Source organism: Xenopus laevis, chromosome 5L, assembly GCF_017654675.1.
Source record: "Xenopus laevis strain J_2021 chromosome 5L, Xenopus_laevis_v10.1, whole genome shotgun sequence".
NCBI classification, from domain to species: Eukaryota; Metazoa; Chordata; class Amphibia; order Anura; family Pipidae; genus Xenopus; species Xenopus laevis.
The window spans coordinates 113,616,964-113,637,365 of record NC_054379.1 but is presented as its reverse complement, the minus strand read 5'-3'; the positions used below and the strand labels follow the sequence as shown (position 1 = coordinate 113,637,365).

At 37.9% G+C, this 20,402-nt stretch overlaps 1 protein-coding gene across 3 annotated transcripts in view; it reads right to left on the bottom strand.

Annotated features, from left to right (window-relative positions):
- atp13a3.L (ATPase type 13A3 L homeolog) overlaps positions 1 to 19,709 on the bottom strand; it is an 84,009-nt gene extending 64,300 nt beyond the window's left edge. For all 3 annotated transcript variants that reach the window (XM_041563305.1, XM_041563307.1, XM_041563306.1), the window contains exon 1: positions 19,330 to 19,709. The gene's annotated coding sequence lies outside the window, so the exon portion shown is untranslated. The remainder of the gene's footprint in view (positions 1 to 19,329) is intronic.
- Between the last annotated feature and the right edge of the window lie 693 nt (positions 19,710 to 20,402).

The window sequence follows — 20,402 nt, the reverse complement described above, 5'->3', positions numbered from 1 at the left end:
AGTGTGACAAAAAGTCATTAATGAAAAAGAAACATGTTAAAGAACATCTAGGGGCAAATTTATCAAAATGGAAAAGCTCAATACATAAAAACTCACCTAAGTTCTATTCATTCTATTTAAGAAGCGTATTTATCAATGGGTGAAAGTTAAGAGTTCACCGTTTGATAAATTGGCTTCTAAAAATCCCACAGGAATAAATAGAACTTGGGTGAGTTTTTATGTATTAAGCTATAAATTCATATTTTAATAAATCTGCCCCCTAGTGTGTGCCAAAATCATGAGGGTTACCCAACTGCCATAAAAGGAAGGGTTTTTCCGGTGAGATGGTTAAGGCTTTTTTTCCCATGCTTCAATCAGTGTGTACGGCAGAAATGGAACAGTACCCAATACCACAAAAGCACATCATGCCTACAGATAAATATGGTGGTGGTAGCATCATGTTATGGGGGCATTTGTTTTTAAATCAGAAGGGACTGGTCATTTTGTTAGGTCAGTGGCAGACTTTTGTACACCTTTGACACATGTACCAAATATTTGGTGAATGAAATACCCCTCTCTGCCTGTCACTGTTGCGAATACTTCTGAATACAAAGTGTCCCCACTGATGCACTCATAGCAGTGTGAGGTAGACTTCCCTGACATTTTAGCACTGATCACTCTGTGTGTCCAATAGGATGCTTTACAATCAACAGTAATAGACTTAGAATATTCAAGGCTTCAAATACTTAAAGGGGTTGTTCATCTACAAACACCTAGTTGTTTTCAGGCAGTTCACCAGAAATAAAGCCTTTTTCCAATTACTTTATATTTTCTATGTGTGACTGTTTTTCTAATATTGAAATGTAAAGTTTCTTTTTTCCCCTTTTAAAGCTGCTCTGGGAGGGGGTTGACAACCCTGTAAACTGTTCTAAATAGATATATTTTATTGATACATTTCTTAGCTTTGTCCCTGCTGAGCAGAATCCCCGTCTTTCATTAAAGGACAAGGAAAAAGCCATTTTTACTTTCCTTAATGAAAAAGAAACCCCATCTCCAATATACTTTTATTAAAAAATGTGTACCGTTTTATAAGAAACCTGACTGTATGCAGTGAAATTCTCCCTTCATTTACTTCTGTGGATAGAAATTGTCAGATGGTCCCTAACTGCTGATCAGGTAAACAATCATACTCATGAACAGCAGGGGGAGACCCCACCTTACTTATCTGCCATGCTGAATTCAAGCAGCTTTGTTAATGACGATCCCTAAGCAACCCAGACCACACTGAGCATGTGCAGGGTCAGGCAAATTTGTTTAACAAAGTTACAAGATGACAACCCCTTGTGGCCAACTTTGAAAGCATAAATCATTTGTTTGATTAGTTCATGCTTATGTTTAGTATACAAAATACAGTATGTCTAGCCTTATTCTCGTTTTAGACTTTCCTTGTCCTTTAAAGGCAGCTGTTAGAACTGATACAATAGTTGCTAATACCCCAGAAATGCTGCTGAAAATCAACTAAATGTTGCAAAATTATAACAGTTTGAGTCGGTCAGTTCAATAGTTCAGGCGTCGATTTTGAAAAAAACAGTAAAAAAAATGGAAAGTAATTGAAAAATGTCTATTTCTGGGGAACAATCTAAAAAAAATTTAATTGAAAAAAGTGCTTGGAAGGTGAACAACCTCTTTAATACTCATGCAAACAGCATATTTTTGGCATTTATTTGTCTTTCCTTAACATAAAAAAGTCACAACCGCAAATATTTTAATGTTATTAGTACTGAAAATAACAAAAAAAAAATTTCAGTGTATCATTTGTTGTTCACTAAACAGAGAAGAGAAAGTCATTTGTACATGTAAGTGTGCACACACATGGTTATAAGAGAAATGGCATCCATTCCTAAAGTTATTTCCATTACATACTGTATTTGAACATTCAAAGCCAGTAATTTACTTTCTGCACAAAACCAGTTCAGGCTCAGCTAAGCAACTGAGCAACAAACATCAATTTCTCCTATTTTGGCCCTTCAAGCAAAGTTCATGGTCTCTTACATAATCACTTAATTGCCCAATTTGGTATATCCAGTCATAAACCACACATCATGCAAAGAATCAAAGATTTACTGGTAATACTGTAGGTCTTTGCTAGGCAGTCCATTAGTATGCGGATCTTCCTAACTACATCAGTAATCTAGGCAACGTGCAGTAGAATATCCATAGTAGAAGTTAAACTATGTGGTACAAAATATTTATGCTGGAAAGAACACGTCATTGCAGAAATATGCTAGACAATGTTACAAATAAAGCTGAATAGTGAATGCGGTATCTGGCCCATCTTTGAGAGTATGTGGCATATCGCCATTCGCCAAGGCACCAAAATGGTTTGAAGAGCTTTGGTATATGAGAAAGGGGATTTCAACAAGCAGCCCTGAGTCACATGTGAAGCCCTGTAAATCCCCACTGATCAGATTATACACAAAGTGGCTGTGGAAACACAGAGCTCTGCTAACGTGACTCAGTGTTTATAGCAAATAGCACTGAACACAGCAACAAGATGTCACACATTAAAGTTCAGCCTGAAGGACTAAAGGAAACTATGCAAATGCTACAGCTGCAAAACACTTCAATGGAGACCTTAGTAACTGCAATTTTATTAATGGAATAGGGTCACTCAAGCTGCTGCACAAATTCCTGCATCGGTCTAGAAGCTGGAAGTTATACTTCCAAAAAGCTGAAAGGGGCATGGAATTTCTCTCTCTGGGTGACCACTTAGAAAGAAGATTATTAAATAGAAGTCAGGAGTCACAGTTCTTTAACAGTTAGACGAATGAGGATTGGGTGCCATGTTTTAGGGTTGAATGTGTAACACAGTTAACTTAAATATATGAATATTCGCCAAATATCTCTGATGTTAAGAGGTTAAACTCCTGACAGGAAGAATCATTTGGATTATACCAATCTACTGACCAGGAGTGCAACATATACGTTTGTATCTTTTACTGTTTCGTAGGTTCAAGTAATAAACGGTAATAATAAATAATAATAGTTATAATAGTTTGACAGACCAGCTAATTTCTGTGTGAAAATCATAGCCACACACTGAGCAGAATCTTTGCCAGACTATAATCCTTAATGGACTTTCCCTAACTCCCCTTGTATGTCCTGCCAATTGGTGGTCCCTCCTCAGTGCTTTAGCCACAGAAGAGGTAAAGTGTCTGTGAATGCTCTAATCACCTCAAAAGTTTCACAGTTGATTTTAAAGGAGAAATCAACCTGTTCTTAAATAAATAAAAAACCATACCCCCTACCCCAGGTAGACCCCCCTCCCTCCTCCCCCCAGGCTAACTACCCCCCGTGGAGATGCCCCATACTCTATATTTTTCTTCTTCATCCTCTGTAAGCTGACTGCGAGATCGGTATTTCTGTGCATGCGCAGTTGGAGCAGTTTGCGCAACTGCGCATGTGCGGAATTCCAAGGACATCTGCCGATCTTGCAGTCAGCTTACCGAGACGCAGAAGATGGACGCGTGGAACTTCGCTGGAAGAATCTGCGGCAAGGGTTAAGTATGGGGCATCTCCCAAGGGGGGTAGTTAGCCTGGGGGGAGGGGGGTCTACCTGGGGTGGGGGGGTATGGTTTTTTTCAGAACAGGTTCATTTCTCCTTTAAGGGTTATTTCTTTGCTGAAGTGACTTGTTTACCTCCAGCTATAGCAACTTCATGCTTTTAGCAGTTTAGTAGTGTGTAGCATATTACCAAAAGTTTGTAATAGAGACAGGCAGCACACATGGTATCTAAAATGTCTGTCGTGGAAAAAAAACTGTATGCTTTAATCCTCACACTGCCACCTGATTGTTGTGCTGAGGTTGTTAAATGGTAACGTGTCAAGTATATCAGCTATGCTGCTCTTTATTTCAGTTTTATAAATCCTGTAATATGTTAATGGGGATATGTTGAATTAACTGCCTGTTGTAACGTATGTGGGCTGGTGGCCTGTGATGTACCTGAAAGTGGCAGTGCTCTCCTTACTGTTTTACAGGTATTTTTTTACTCATGTGTTAAAATTTCTCCGTTATGTAAAACCCACTATATGATCACTGTTCTGTTGCTCAATGCGTTAACTCCACAGAAGAGATGGGCTGGTGGCCTGTGATGTACCTGAAAGTGCCAGTGTTCTCCTTACTGTTTTACCGCTGGCAGAGTTTGTGGACCAGAGGGTCACGTGGGTCAGTGTGACAGAAAAGCGGGTTACAAATACACATGTACAATATCAACCACCAGTGTATATTAGCCAGAGACTAAATCCCCAAACCAACCCCTACCTCCTGTTCTCTTGAAAATGCAAACACAAGACAGCACAGATAAGGGTGATTTTAATCTAAAACTGCTCTGCCAGCGTCGGCGTATTCACACATTTTCCATTTAAGTCAAAAGGAGTTGGCAGTGGCAGCTATGGGTGCTTCCCAGCTGGCAGAGAATATGTCCCATATGCCATAGCCCTAAAACTATTTAAACATTAATGATGAAGAGAAATACTAATAAAAACTTTCAGTAAATATACTGTATACAGCTGTGAAATTTTACCTCAAAGTTCTCTTCTTAAATTGATTTTTGAGCTACATCAGGGGTTAATTTATATTAATAGTAGTTCAAAGCTTCTGTATATTTTATGTCAACTAGGCTTTATATTTTTCATCAGGTCAGCAACATGCATTACAAAACAGCAATATAATACAAGTTATAATACAAGTTAAAGCATGTTTCAGATTACAAAAAGGCAAACTGATTCTGCTGTACTTTCTGGAAACTGACAACGCAAATAAAAAAAATTATATATATATATATATATATATATATATATATATATATATATATATATATATATATATATATATATATATATATATATATATATATATATATATATATATATATATATATATATATATATATATATATATATATATATATGACACAGGAGTGAGGATAAAATGCAGTGTCACACCAGTAGAAGGAAATATATTCTGACATGGAACCATAGCAAGTCACCACCATTTAATTACCAACTTCAGATGTTTAAAAGAAACCAAAAAAATTAATAAAACCCAAACCTTGTTAGTGAAAATTTCATATAAACTTGTTCTACAATGTCAAATGCAGAATGCAATTCTAAAATTAAAAAAATATATATATTATATATGCAAGTGCAAGTTAATTATGTATAAGGAAAAGTATAAAAGAAAAAAAAAAGCACCAAGGGTCGTAACAAAAATCTTGTATTATGATAAAATATGCACAACCAATGTTTCGGTCCCCATTGGAAACTTTCTCCCAATGGGGACCGAAACGTCGGTTGTGCATACTTTATCATAATACAAGATTTTTGTTAAGACCTATATATATATGTATATATATATATATGTGTATATATATATATATATATATATATATATATATATATATATATATATATATATATATATATATATATAAAAGACCAATTAAAGTAGATTACCTCTTCCTAGCTGGGATCTATCACCCTCCAGTCCTATTCCTTCAGTCATCAATGGACAATTGAGGCAGTTCTTAATATCTTCAAGTATATCAGCAAGGGAAGTCCTGTCACACAAACTATTTTGTCTAAAAATCTAAAAAAAGGTCTCCAAGGGCCTTTCAGACCTCTTTATCAGAAGATTACAGTATCAAACAAATTTGGCACCGTTTGTTCATTTGAAACAATTGCAAGCTCTAATCGGACTCTCTTAGAGGATATGCCTCCAGAGCCCAGACAAGTGCTGTGGCTCATTCTATTCAACTCTAACAGACAGCTCATGAAGTTCTAGGACAGAGTTCCATGTGCATGCATGAGTCTTGATGTTATCTCACGGGCTAAAATACTATAGGATATTATGTTGCTGACCAAACCCTTCCTTTCATTTACAATGAAAAGATTTTTGTAGAGCAATACCAGCTTTTAAAAAAAAAAGGTTTAGAAAAAGCATAAAAGCTGAAATATTCAAAGTAATCCTGGAATGCCAACTTTTTAAATCAAGGGTCCATCATGCCCTTGTGAGGTTGAGGACTTACCTAGACCCCTGAAATATTACATATATGTTTTCAGCCTCTCCTGATCTCCAAAAGGATTTTGTTTTTCCAAAGTAGTTGTATAGCACATTTTATAAGAATCCAAAGTGACAAACTACAGAGATTTGGTTCCTACACATGGCTCATGTGGCACGTGTATAATTAGCATGGCAATGGAGAAGTGATAAACGAATAAGAAATATTCAAAGTTAATCAATCCGACTTTTAATACTCTCTATTTGGATTAAATTTATTACATTTTTACATTTATTAAAGATAATTTACCACTTCCTTCTCTTTTTTTCCCCCCCAAGACCCTTTCTGGAAACAACAGGGTTGTTAACTGTAGAGTAGACCCTTACTTCTCAAAACTGTCCTGTAACCCATATGTGCAATATATGTTTTCAGGATATCATCCTTATATATTGGCAGATCTGCAATGTGAAGGGTTACTTCGGAAATATATGCACCAATGTCAGCATATTGACCTTTTAATATTCATCAGGTATCCTAAGAAGAGCTTTCCAAAGCTTTTATTTATAAAACAGCAAAATGGTTCATAATGCGGAAACCATGAAAGTGAAGTTTAGCTCAGAAATACAAGTTGCCAACAATAGGAATGACATAATAGCAGTATGAATACATGGAAAATGAACACAAAGCTCTGTACTCCCTCATTTTAATCACTTCCTATCTAAGGATTTGGGTTTTGAGGCTCGCTTTTGTTTAGTGTTTAGACGTTAGGAAGACTATTGTGTGTTGGCAAATGCAGGCACATATTTACATGTCTGGAATGCTGAATACTTCATTTAAAGTATCCTATTGTGGCACGAACTGCTAAATATATGGAACACATATGAGAACCCACTGGCAGGTACACATCCCTGAAATCCACTCACACTAACATATCATAAAACTTGCTTTTATTGTAAATTTACAACAATGTAAATATACTGAGAAGTCAATAAAAGAACACGTATCAAGCACTTTTTGCATCTTACTGTTGAGGGGGCGAAGGAAAAATGGGAAGAGTGGATTAGAGCAGTGTAGTCCATCTAATTACATGAAGTTGGCCTATTATTTCTCAACAGCATGTTTGAGGTCCAGATTACATTAAAATAAGTAACGTACAGTGAAGTCGCTCTACCAAAAAACTTTGAAGGGCCAAATCAGGCCAGCAGCCCTCCAGTTTGACAGCCCTGGGTTCGAGGATCAGGGCCCATGCATGTTGGAACATTAAAGCTATGTCAGACAAGTAGTACTGGTATGGGATCCAGTATCTGGAAACCCATTTTCCAAAAAAACTCCAAATAACGGAAGGCCATCTCCCATAGACTTCATTTTATACAAATAATCCAAATTTTTAAAAATTTACCTTTTCTCTGTAATAATAAAACAGTACCTTGTACTTGATCTAGACTAAGATATAATTAATCCTTATTGAAAACAAAACCAGCCTATTGGGTTTATTTAATGTTTTAATGATTTTTTTAGTAGACAAGGTAAGAAGATCTAAATTATGGAAAGATCCCCTATCCGGAAAACCCCAGGTCCAGCACATTCTGCATAACATGTCCCATACTTTTATTAAAAGCAGTAAAAATTAAATAGGCAACTTAGGGTGCCTTTGTCAGCTCTCTCCCACCTTCTGGCAACCAAGGTCTTCTCATTGTTTATTACAGAAGAGACATACATTTGTGATTGGCCAGAGATATGTTACAATTGAGCTCAAACAAATAGGCTATTTGTCAGCCCAACAGTCCTGAATTTCCTGCTTCTTAAACCTATTTGGTGCACTAGTTATATCCTCCCCAGCATAATTATCACATGTATAAAGTAGACTAACTAGAGAGGATAAATCAGATATTTATTAAACCTGTGTTTTAATTAAAATCCTAAGCATCATTTAATATAATTAATGTTAGGATTACCAAAGTATGTGTAAAATGAAAATAGTGTACACACATTTATTGGCTGACATTTTGGCTGCTGCAATAAAGCACGACGGCATATATGTCACAAGAGCCCCAAAAAAGCAAACAGACCCAAATAAAGCATTGTTTCACCTCTTGTGAGCAAGGCCCTCCGCCTATTCTCTCCTAAAAATATCCAGTTATTACCAAGAATCAATTCTGGTGCAATACTTGTCTTTATATGCACACCACTTGGTCTTGTATATGTATCCCTTTACTCTTGACGGCTCTATATAAATAATAAAGAATACAGTCTACTGAATACAAAATGGGTTAAAATGTTTTATGCTCCAACTCCCAATATGAAATGATTAGTTAAAGTTGACTGTTTCATCTTATGCCCTACCACTGCATTGGGCACAAAATAATACATCATAAATATAAATCTCAGTTTAATTTTGAATCGTTAATATGTAATATGGAAAGGAAAATTAAACTATGTGGCATATAGCGATAAGATGCACACTGCCTGAATCATATGTGCTTTAAGAACCCCTAAGTGTAAGATGACACCAGAAAACCCAGCTGTGCATTTTCAAAATCAAACAAAATTAAATATCATCAAACATAAGATATATCTAAAGTTTTTCTTAATTACTTTTCTGGAAGCTCACACTTTAAATGTTCCAATTGTGTTTTTCCACTGAAAATTCAAGTTTTCTATGTTATTTTAGAGTCAAAAATTGATTTTGAATTCTCGAATTTTTCAGGTTTTTCTTTTTATGAAAATCTAAAAAATTTCAAGATTTGTTATACCCTGACCTTGGAAATAGCTCAAATGCAAAAATACACCATCTCAAATCTGTCAAGGTCATGTAGAAGTCAATTGCAGAGGTCCCTTGAACCATCTGAAGATGTTAATAGCCTTCATGATGTTCGAGTTTTTTTCGGGGCTTTTCGATCAAATCGAGTTTTTTTTTTGTTTTTTTTGCTGAAAAAATTGTTAACTTCAAACTCCCTGATTCAAGTTTTTCCCATTCTACCTTTTTTTTTAAATTAGAAACCATTTGAGGTCTAAAAAACCTCTTAAATTCAACCTTTGATAAATAACCTCCTAAAAGTCTATGTGACGTGAAGTGACATTGAATAAAAGCAGTGTATAATAATTTTTAAGGTTTACAAACTACCTACTCCAAACCCAAGTAATACTATTAATGGTCGGGTGGTCCCTCACTCCAAAGACATCAAGGCTCTATCGAACAGAGTCAGTGGCACCGTCCAAGCCACACTTCAAACTCCAAACCCAACACACTTCCAGTTTTATGTGAGACTAAGTTAAACATATGTTTTTCTATTTCAAATTACAAATCTACATTTGAAACACTTCTATAACACATTTAAAACATGCACATTTATATTTAAAAAAAATAAATAAATAAAACTGCCATCTGTTTTAGTCCCTACAAGTATACGTATAGGATTCATTGTCTAATAAAATAAGAAAATCACTATAATTCTTTCTCAATGATGTATACACAGATTAACTTGTAAAGCTAAAATGGCTGATTTGTTGACAGAAAAAGCTCTTGTTGAACCCCAACTCTCACCTCCTTACTAAGTAGGTATTGCAAACCAACAACAAGAAAAACAAATAAAACTCAAAATGTATGTACAAACTACAAGTGCTCTTTACTCTGAAATGTTGTCTGCAATAAGAGGAAGTATATTTTGCTTCCTAAGTGAAAAACATACCAGTTTAAGTAGAACAGTGTGCAAAATATTACCATACCAGCTAACCATGAACTCCTCACATGAGGAGCTCTTCATGCGTGACAATAAACTGCAAAAACACCAAGGAAGCAGCAAGCAGATAGCCTGTATTTACATTACAGTAGAAGTATTCATAGATTAGCCTCAATAGCAAGGTCACTGACTTCAATAAAATAATCTTTAAATCACAATAAGTCAGTGTCTAATTTTTTTGTAATATAGTGTGCCAAAACAGGCACAAGAACTTTACCTCAAGTACATTCCTCCTCTTTCAAGATGCCAATTATCGGCTGCCCTGTTTGCCCACCTAAAGCGAAACCAGTGTTCTAGTTTTTTGAGTAAATATATTCAAACCTCTCCTTCAAACACCTGTATCTCATTTATAGCTGTTCTAGCAAGAAGTAGAGGACCCAAATATAACCCTTTTAGGAATGTTCCTTAGCGCTATAGAACTGTGAGAAATGCACGATATAGGATGCCCTCTGACAATATTTCCCATCAACAATTATCACCCCATTTCACAACAACTATTTCAAAGAGAGCCCGGCTATTATTCACTGGAGATTACATTAATAAAGGAGATACTAGTGAAGAAAATGTTTCCTACATTTAGCAGTATATACAGCCCTCTATGGTTATAGTATATTTCCTTCCTCATAGCAATACAAGCAACCAAGCAATGTAGTATCCTCAGTGCACCAAACTTACATGTAGATTTTACAAATCCCTACATTCTTTTTCACTTTCCTCTGAAAGACTTATTGGAATATAGCAAGCATTGCTATTTAATTAGCCTTTAAAGGGGACTTGTCTCCTGAAAAAAATTATTCAAATCAAAATCCTACTTTATCACATTAGTCAAGCAAAATAAACTTTAATTACACAATATAAATTATTTGAATCTTGTTTTCTTCAGTCTGGGAACTGATAATTACAGCAAGCAGGCAGGAGCCATTTTGTGGACACTGTTATTAAGACAAGCCTTCTATGATCTCAAAATCTTGTTTGTGCACAAGAATGGGGGACCTGATATCCATCCCCATGCCCTGGCTACACAATTAAATGGTAAAGAGAGAGGGGGAGGAGGGCAGTGAAATGTGCTGAATGGAAAGTGAAAGTAATTGCCTGCCCTGCCTTATGACGAAGGCATAAAAAAGGGGCAGGCAATATTTGATTGACAGCTGAGATTTTAAAATTAGTTTACAACAGCTATGAATACATTAATAGAAAAAAAAATTGATTTCATGTTTAATTTGGAAAGGACTTATTATACAGTTTTTTATGTCTGGGTGACAGGTCCGCTTTAAAGGGGTTGTTCGGATTTCAAACACTTTTTTCAGTTCAGTTGTTTTCAGATTGTTCACTAGAAATATGGACATTTTTCAGTTGCTTTACATCTTTTTTTCAAAATTGCAGAATCTGGCAGCTCTGTGATCCAGGCACAGATACTGAACTGTTACAATTTGCTTCACTAGATGATACATTTCACAGCAGTATCTGTGGAATACTAGCAACAATTTATCAATTATAACCGCTGCCTGAAACACAGGGCTTATGCATGTATCAACTAATGTATAAATGTAGAACGTTTTACAGAATCAGCAACCACCCCACTCACAGAGCTGCTTCAGAAATAAAAGGTGAATAAACATCAGCACAGATATGGGATCTGTTATCCCGTAACCCGTTATCCAGATAGCTCCGAATTATGGAAAGGTCATCTCCCATAGACTCCATTTTCTTAGAAATGATTTCCTTTTTTCTGTAATAATAAGAGAGTAGCTTGTAATTGATCCCAGCTAAGATATAATTAATCCTTACCGGAAGCAAAACCAGTCTACTGGGTTTATTTAATGTTTACATCAATTTCTAGTAGACAAGATAAAAGGTATGAAGATCCAAATTACAGAAGATCCATTATCTGAAAACCCCAGGTCCCATTTGGATAACAGGTCCCATACCTATATTAGAAAAAGAGCCACAAATAGAAAGTAATTGAAAACAAGTTTTATCTCTGGTGAACTCTTAAAACAACTGAAATGGAAAAAGTGTTGGAAGGTGAGCAAAGTCAGGGAAGAAGTTTTGCAGCCCAAAACTTTGGCTTTCACCCACAAATTCTTCGGTTAGCCATTTCCTTCTTCAGATTGTCCCATTTCATTAGCAAGTACTCAAATGTGTTGGCCATGTGATCACAAGCAGTTTGAGATCACCTTGCAGTCTACTGCTACTATCTTAAAAAACAGTCAGTGATCATAGGGAAACGCCTTTAAAAAAAAAAGTTTGGAATTTATACTACAAGGCATATTTTACACAAGCATATCAGGAGCTGCAAATTTTTACATGAACTAGCTACAAATATATTGCAAGAAAGAAAATGGTTATACTTGTCCTCCACACAAAACATTTTGTATAATGAAAGAAATTAAGGGGTTGTTCACCTTTAAATTTACTTATAGTATGATGTAGAGAGTGATATTCTGAGACCATTTGCAATTGTTCTTCGTTTTATTTTATTTATGGTTTTTCAGTTATTTAGCTTTTTATTCGGAAGCTATCCAGTTTGCAATTTCAGCAGTCAGGTTGCTAGGTCCAAATGACCATAGCAACCATGTACTGATTTAAATAAGAGACAGGAATATGAAAAGGAGAGGCAATAACAATACATTTGTAGCCTTACAGAGCATTTGTTTTTTTAGATGGGTTCAGTAACCCCATTTGAAAGCTGGAACAAGTCAGAAGGCGACAAATAATTAAAATACTAATTGGTATCTGTTCCTTTTTTTTTTTTCAGGAGCCAGACGTTCACAAATTGTAAAACAGACACAGATTGTAGCAATTACATTTACAAACATCTTTAAATCCAAAAAAAATATCTAATTCATTTACAGGTATACGGAAGCCTCCAAATTTTGGGAAGTTCTCTCATAAGAGTCCTTCTTTGGAATCTGCACTATTATCTTTCTGATGTGTTTTACCTGCTGTTATCTTCAATGTTACCAGTGCAAACGGATCTCAAGCAATTTACCTGCGAGTAGCACAGATTTCCTTCAGGTGACAAATTTATGTCACTCAAGGCGTAGCATAAACCCCTATTAAACATAAGCTCAATTAAATGGAGCATAGGTGATTAAAAGTAATCAAACTGGTCAATACTGTGGAAGCACCAGTGGCAGCACCCCCAGTTTATTTAAAGTAGAACTAACCCCTAAAAATTAATAGGGCTAAAAATGCCATCTTTTATATACTGAACTTGTTGCACCAGCCTAAAGTTTCAGGTTCTCAATAGCAGCAATGATCCAGGGGGTCACCATCTTGGAAATAGGGGGTCACCATCTTGGAAAGTGTCTGCGACACTCACATGCTCAGTGGGCTCGGAGCAGCTGTTGAGAAGTTAAGCTTAGATGTCGTCACCAATTATCCAGCAGAAAATGAGGTTGGCCTTTCATATAAGCTGATGCTACAAGGCTGATTATTAAATTCTGATGCTAGTTGCACTGGTCTCTGTGCTGCCATGTAGTAATTATCTGTATTAATTACTAATCAGCCTTATGTTGCGACATTTATATTCTCTGTGTACTGTATATTGTGAGTGGGACCGTAAGCTCAGTAAGTGACAGCAGCACAGAGCATGTGCAGTGAATCAGCAGAAAAGAAGATGGGGAGCTACTGGGGCATCTTTGGAGACTCAGATCTTTACTGCTAAAGGGCTGTGGTTGACTTGGGCTGGTACAGAAGCCCAAAATATAATGTACAACATTTCTAGCTACTTCTTTAGTTAAGCTTTAGTTCTCCTTTAATAGTAGAGGGGGGCTACAATTCCCATTATGCACTACCTCCCATAGTTAAAATGGGTGGCATACTTTTGCCATTCTTATGGAAGTAAAAAAAATGCTTTGCCCGAGCCAGGACTAAATATTTCTAAACAGACACAGATTAAGCTTATCAATAGTCTCCATGATGGCGCTCCATGTCCATATTAAAGGCCAAATGTTTTTATACAGGTCTTGAACTCCTACTAATAGCCTCAAAAATTTATGGACACAAGTGATCATTAAGAACTGTTCATAACAGATTTTACAGGTTAGTCAAGGCTATTGTGTGTTATAAAAATACAGCTCAACCCTCTGGTCCTCATATGACCTGTGATCTGTAACTGAATTATTGGTTGTTTGCAGGAAACAGAAGTCTGTAAAAAAAGCTTAATTATTCATTAGCACCTCTGGCTCAACATGCAACCTGGGGCTAAGGTACAGAAGTCAGAAGTACAGAGCAGAGCTGGAAACGCCAAGTACATGTTAACCCACGAATATCCCCGCCAAATCTACAGAGGTACAATGCTAGTAAAATGTATATCTGTTTATTTTATTAAACATATTGAACCCCTTCAAATGTCTAAACATTTTGGGCACAACAATCATGTAAAAAGAATGGTATGCTGAGAGTGTGAAGGAAATATTGGAATCAAAGTCTTGTTAGGACACATCAAATATACAATTGAAACAAGAGAAACAGGCATCCTAACAGCCAAACAAACTAGGGTTTTACGTGTGATACAAAATGTCATATGGGTTAGTTACATGCTGACACACGGGACTGAAAAATGCAGGCCAAGTATCGGCCACTAGGGAAAAATACACTTAACTGACAATATCAATGGGTGATTACTATTTGACAGACATAACTTTTGTACATTTGCTGTCTGTCAATTCATGGGCAGAACATCGTCTGATTTGTTCTTTGTAATACTTTATTTAAAGGAGAAGGAAAGCTACCAAAGCAGTTTATTGCCAATAGAACAGAGCAAATTAGAACGCCATTTTAATTATTAAGCATGATTTTCCATACCAGAGTAAACAGAACAGTCTTGGTTTTTTAGGATAGCAGCTGCCATATTAGCTTGCTGTGACATCACTTCTTGCCTGTGTGTCTCTCCCTGCTCCTTCATAGCTCTGGGCTCAGTATACAGCAGGGAGGGGAGGAGGTGAGAGGAGCAAACTGAGCATGTTCAAACTCTAGACATTCATGTTTAGGCTGAAAACAGGAAGTCTGATGTGAAGCCCATGTGTACACAATAGAAGGAAATAAATGCAGTGTTTCTTTTGACAGGGGACTGTGAGCAGCATTACTTTGAGGGTTTACTGGTGTATTTATATAGACATTTCTGATAAAGCTTACTTAGTATTAATTTTTCCTTCTCCTTTCATCAGAATGGTTAGTGATAGGTCGGGAGATTGTTCATTGGACATAAGGATAAATCGCACGTCTATGGCCAGCTTAACCCTCACTAAAAACTTCTCCCTCTGTGTGCACCTCTGGTTCAAAGACAGGGAATCTACAGGAGAATAGGAGGAGTGTATTTCCTCAGTCTGACCAGCATCCAAACCTTAAACCACTATAAGTTGGTCAAAATTTAACCGGTGGTCAATTTGCGGGTCAACATGGGTTTCACGTCAACAAGCACACACCATAGGCCTGGGGTTTCCAAATAAGAAATATTTTGAAGGAGAAGGAAAGCTTACTCCATATTCTTTGCAGGAATAAAAGTTCACTTTATAGTGTGCTGAATCGGTAAGGTAATTTGTTATAGGCATTTGTATAGTTAATATATACCTGCCTACGCTCTTAGTTCCATTCATCATGGGGCTGGAGTACTGGTAACCTGTTGCACATGAGACTCCATAGCACGTCATCAATCAAGGAAGCAAAGCATGTCTTATAAGTGGAATGTGGCTGCGCTGTAATGTTAGAACAGAAAATGCTGCCTCGGGCAGTGGGAGGATGGAATATAAAGAATTTGGTGATGTCACCCTAGTGCAGCCGGCAGGTTTTCATCAGAGCAGCATACAGAGCGAAGGGAAGCACCAATAGGAGAAACAGTGTTCTGAAAACTGTATATAGATGCAGTTAGAATTTACAACACTTAATTTCAAACTTTCCTTGTCCTTTAAGGCAATGGCTACTAAAACCCCAGTACTATTTATACTTGATTAGTTAATGTAAAGGAAAAGATATCAGCTTATTATAACAAGATCCATTATATATAGAATTCTACATAGGTCTGAAGTCTAAACAGAGTACGAGAGATGTTCCTCCTGCAGCATTCAGAGGTTTCGAAAGTCTGTTTCCTTTAGGCAAACTTATCAACAAAAGTCCATTTTGTGTCTCAAAACAGTAAGCTCCCAATGAATGCACAGAAGTGAGCTCTATGCAGTGCACAGCAATATCATTTTAATAGCAGTTCATTTAGGGAATGGACTATTAACAAAAACAGACTAATTCCAACAATGGGCCTCTTTCCCACATCCAGAATTTCATAGCAATTTGCCTTGCTTATGCAGCAAAATGGGTGCAAAACACCATGTCAAGAAAACACTGGTTATTTATATGGTTTATATTCCTTTAGAGCAGGGCACACAGGTATTGGCAATGGAGGGGCATTTTCGGGAGATTTGTTACCCGCAGCCACGCATAAAAAATAGTGGGTTACAAAGCAAATGCTCTGTAAGGCTACACATGTATTGTTATTGCTACTTTTAATTACTGATCCTTCTATTCAGACTCTCTCCTATTCATATTCCAGTCTTATTCAAATCAATGCATGGTTGCTAGGATAATTTGGACCCTAGCTACCAGATTGCTTAAAATGCAAATTGTAGAGCTGCTGAATAAAAAGCTAAATAACTCAAAAACTCTTTATTAATAAAAAATGTAAAACAAATTGCAAATTGTCTCAGAACATCACTATCTACATCAAACTAAAAGTTCTCAAAGGTGACCAACCACTTTAAAGGAAAACTATACCCCTCAAACAATGTAGGTCTCTATAAAAAGATATTGCATAAAACAGCTCATATGTAAAACCCTGCTTCAAGTAAATAAACCATTTTCATAATAATATACTTTTTTAGTAGTATGTGCCATTGGGTAATCCTAAATAGAAAACTGCCATTTTAAAAAATAAGGGCTGCCCCCTGGGATCATAGGATTCACTGTGCACACAAACATACCAAACAAACTATCCGTTAGGTCACATGAGCAAATTAACAGACAGTTGTATATTTTGCTTTCACACTTCCTCCTGTTACAGTTAGAGTTGTAGTATTTCTGGTCAGGTGATCTCTGAGGCAGCACACAGACCACTATGAAATGGTGGTTCAAGGCAAGAGATGTAAAAGGGCAATATTTACTTAAATATATAGACCAGTTTGGTAAGTTTCTTTAATATGCCACTTAATTTGATATAAACTATCTGTTGCTCAAATATTCATTTTGGGGGGTATAGTTTTCCTTTAAGATAACAATGCAAAGGCCAACTTTAGGGTTAACTAACCAAATGACCCATGGGAACAGTTTTTGGAAACAGCATCCATATTATTCCATTTAATCAGGCCAGGATTCAGAATAAGTGGATCTGAGTGGACCTGAAGAGGAGCTACAGTTCTTCTCACCACCATATTTGCCAATATCCCATCCATGTGAAAAGAAGGGGCATAAGAAGAGAAAACAAATTGAGAAGATTGCAGGTTGGTTTTTAAAATGGAGGTGTCATACATGCCCTGACAGTAAAACAGTATAGGCTAAATAAGCCACCCTGCTAATCCAAATATGTATGTATGGCTACCTTTATGACAGAGACAATTGCCTGAAAAACAAAAAAAACAAAAAAAATCAATGCCTATGATTCCAGCAGATGGATGATTGACTGTGTCATTAGCCCTAACAGTAAGGCTAACTGTATACCTGGCATTTTCACCAAAAACCTGCTATAGGTGGTGCATTCCCCATGCAAATGGATGGGAAGCATCATCAGGCAGGAATTTAAAAAACACAGAACATGACCCTAGCTGCATTGAAGATATGAATGCTAACTGGAGCAAGCTTGGCTTTTTAAACAAGAGAAGTGCCAGAATAGGGTATGAGGTAAGCAGGGGTTGGGTGCCTAACAAATTGGCATCAAACCTGATGACCGCGACAACCTTTGCTTGTCCTTTAATCAACTGGAATTCTCACTAACATCCACCTGGCTATCAGGGCAATGTCCTATATATTCACCTATGAGACACTACATATTACATGTTTTAAAGGGGAAATAAAAAAGGTGCATACTTTTTACAGAGATACCCGATTCCCCAGATTAAAAGGAGACCATTTTACTAGTAAACACCACTTCCCTTAGGCTTAAGCTTGCCATATACGTAAAGGTCTGGTCCTTTGGCAAGATTGCTGAACCTGAGGATATGTCTCCAATATGCCCGCATTGAGCTGGGTGATATCAAACTGATCTGATGGGATCACGATAAGGATAATGCAGGCTGTTCCGCTGCATCCCAATGTGGGTGGTGCACAGCCAAGCAGAGGGACATCAAGTCCTAGAAACAATCACTTCACAGTGGAGCAAGGTGAAGCAGGAGTTGCATTGCACTCTAAACCCAAGGTGGATTGGGAACGAGTCAAAATCTATCACGGTTTCCTTTCAATCAGTGTCAGGTATGTCAGTGTGAAAAAGAAAAAAAACATTTGTACTTATTTTTGAAAGAGTTCATGCACCTTTTCGTCATATTTCCATCTGAATGAGCTCATGTCAAAAAGTGTGTGGGGGGGGGTATATGTTCTCCTTTAATAAATCTACAAACACCTATAGTAAGTATTAGGTCATAAGCACAATGCAGTCCCCTAACTAGCAACAAATGAAGGGAATCAGTGAGTTTCGGCAAATAAACTGCCACAGTGACCCCCCACACACAGTACTTGGGAAAATAATTCAATTTGAATTTGCATACTGAGTGTCATTTATTATAAATGGAAACATAATCCCACAGTCTGGGTTAAAACTATAGAAAAAGCAGGGGATCACTAAAGTGAATTTGTTATGGGCCAGTAAGACCTAGTCACTGTCCATTATGGCAGTAAAACAAGGTATGTTAAGAACAGGACAAGGAGATTGGTCTCTTCCAGAAGGAAAGCACAGCTCGTAGTACCCCAGGCCAGAAGAGCCCACAGCGCAGCCACTGGCAGGGGATACTGGCTATTCAGTCATTAGCTCACTAAGAAGCTCGCTGTGCTACTGGCCTGAGGGAATACACACAGCGCCATTCTGTACTCGCCTACACCCCTGGGAATACTCGGGTCCCAGAAGAATGACACACACACAAAGCAGCGACTCATAGAGGCCAGGCAGAGCAGGGAGGCGTGACGCACGGCACTGTCGCAGCGCGTGTACAAGCGTGACAAGAAAGGCACCACGTGCGACGCAGCAACCATGGGAGACGCGGCCAAAGTGCTGACAGTCTGCGCAGACGTGAGAGACGGTATTAAATAACAGAGGCAACAGAGCATTTCACAGGCAGTGTTCATGCCTGTGCTGTTACACTTCAACTCCCAGCATCCCCCGATGGACTAAAGGTTAGGTGATAACAAAAAAACACGGTGAGTCGGTGCCAGGTCTTGCCTCCATATACATACCGTAACCCTCTAGCCTCCATATACATACCGTAACCCTCTAGCCTTCAAATACATACCGTGACCCTCCGCCTCTCACGGATAGAAGCTCCCCCGGCTTAATGAGGAAGCTATGAGAACACATACCCGGTGAATGAGGCCCCCGGTGCGGGCGGTCAGGCCCGATCTTCTGTAGCTCTGTTCCCCGCCCGCTAGATCCGGCGGACCTGTCAATAGTATCACCTGAGGCCCATGTTGTGTGAAAGGCCCCGAGCCTGAAAGCGACAGCGGCAGAGTGACAGGAGGCGAGGGCACCGAGACAGGCGGGAGAGAGTGAAGGGAGGTGGAGAGAACGATGGAGATGCACAGGCGACTGGAGGGGAGGAGTAATGGGGGAGGAGTTCGCTAAGCCAACAGAGTGACAGACAGGGGGTGTCGAGTGGGAGGAGATGTTCCTGTAAGGTGTGCGCTTGTGCGCGCGCATAAAACTTTGTACGTAACTAGACGAGACAGAGCGGATACAAGGTAAGTGGTGTGGTGTAAAGCATTTTCAATCTGTTTATCGGCAGTGATACGGAAGGGGAGGGGGCATGCGACTGTCTCCACTTGCCAATCAAAAGGCAGGAGGGGCGGGGTTGCACGCAGGATCGAGATGGCTTCTCTATCATTTGTGCAAATCCTGGGGGCGGGGCACAATGCAGAGCATTGCAGCAGTCGAGAACTGACAGTGTGATGTTACCAGTGTCCATGACTCAGCCTCACCACCCCTCCCCAGCACTAGGTACCCTTATTTTACACACAGTGTACCTCTCACAGCAGATACACTGTAGAATCACCCCCTGCAACCATTTCATTTTAGCCTGGACTGTACTGGGGACAGAGCTCTGTAATGGAACACTAGAACTCTCCAGCTAAATGCCAATCACTTGATTGAGTACTTCCATCTATAGGTATTCTTACAGACCCACAATTACCTTAATACTTTCTACATCAATTATATACACATCTGTGAAAAACTGATTTATTTATATTTTTGCTTCTTTTTTTTTGTCCAAAAAGAAAAGGACCAGTTGCGAGCAGATGTTGGTTTCAAAACTACAGTATACCAGCATAGGCATTTACTATACAGCAGGGATGTTTTAGGTTCCTTTTCCTAAGTGTTGGTACACTGGGGACATTTTGTCTGTGCTGTGGATGCAAAAAAAGCAACTTTTTGATTT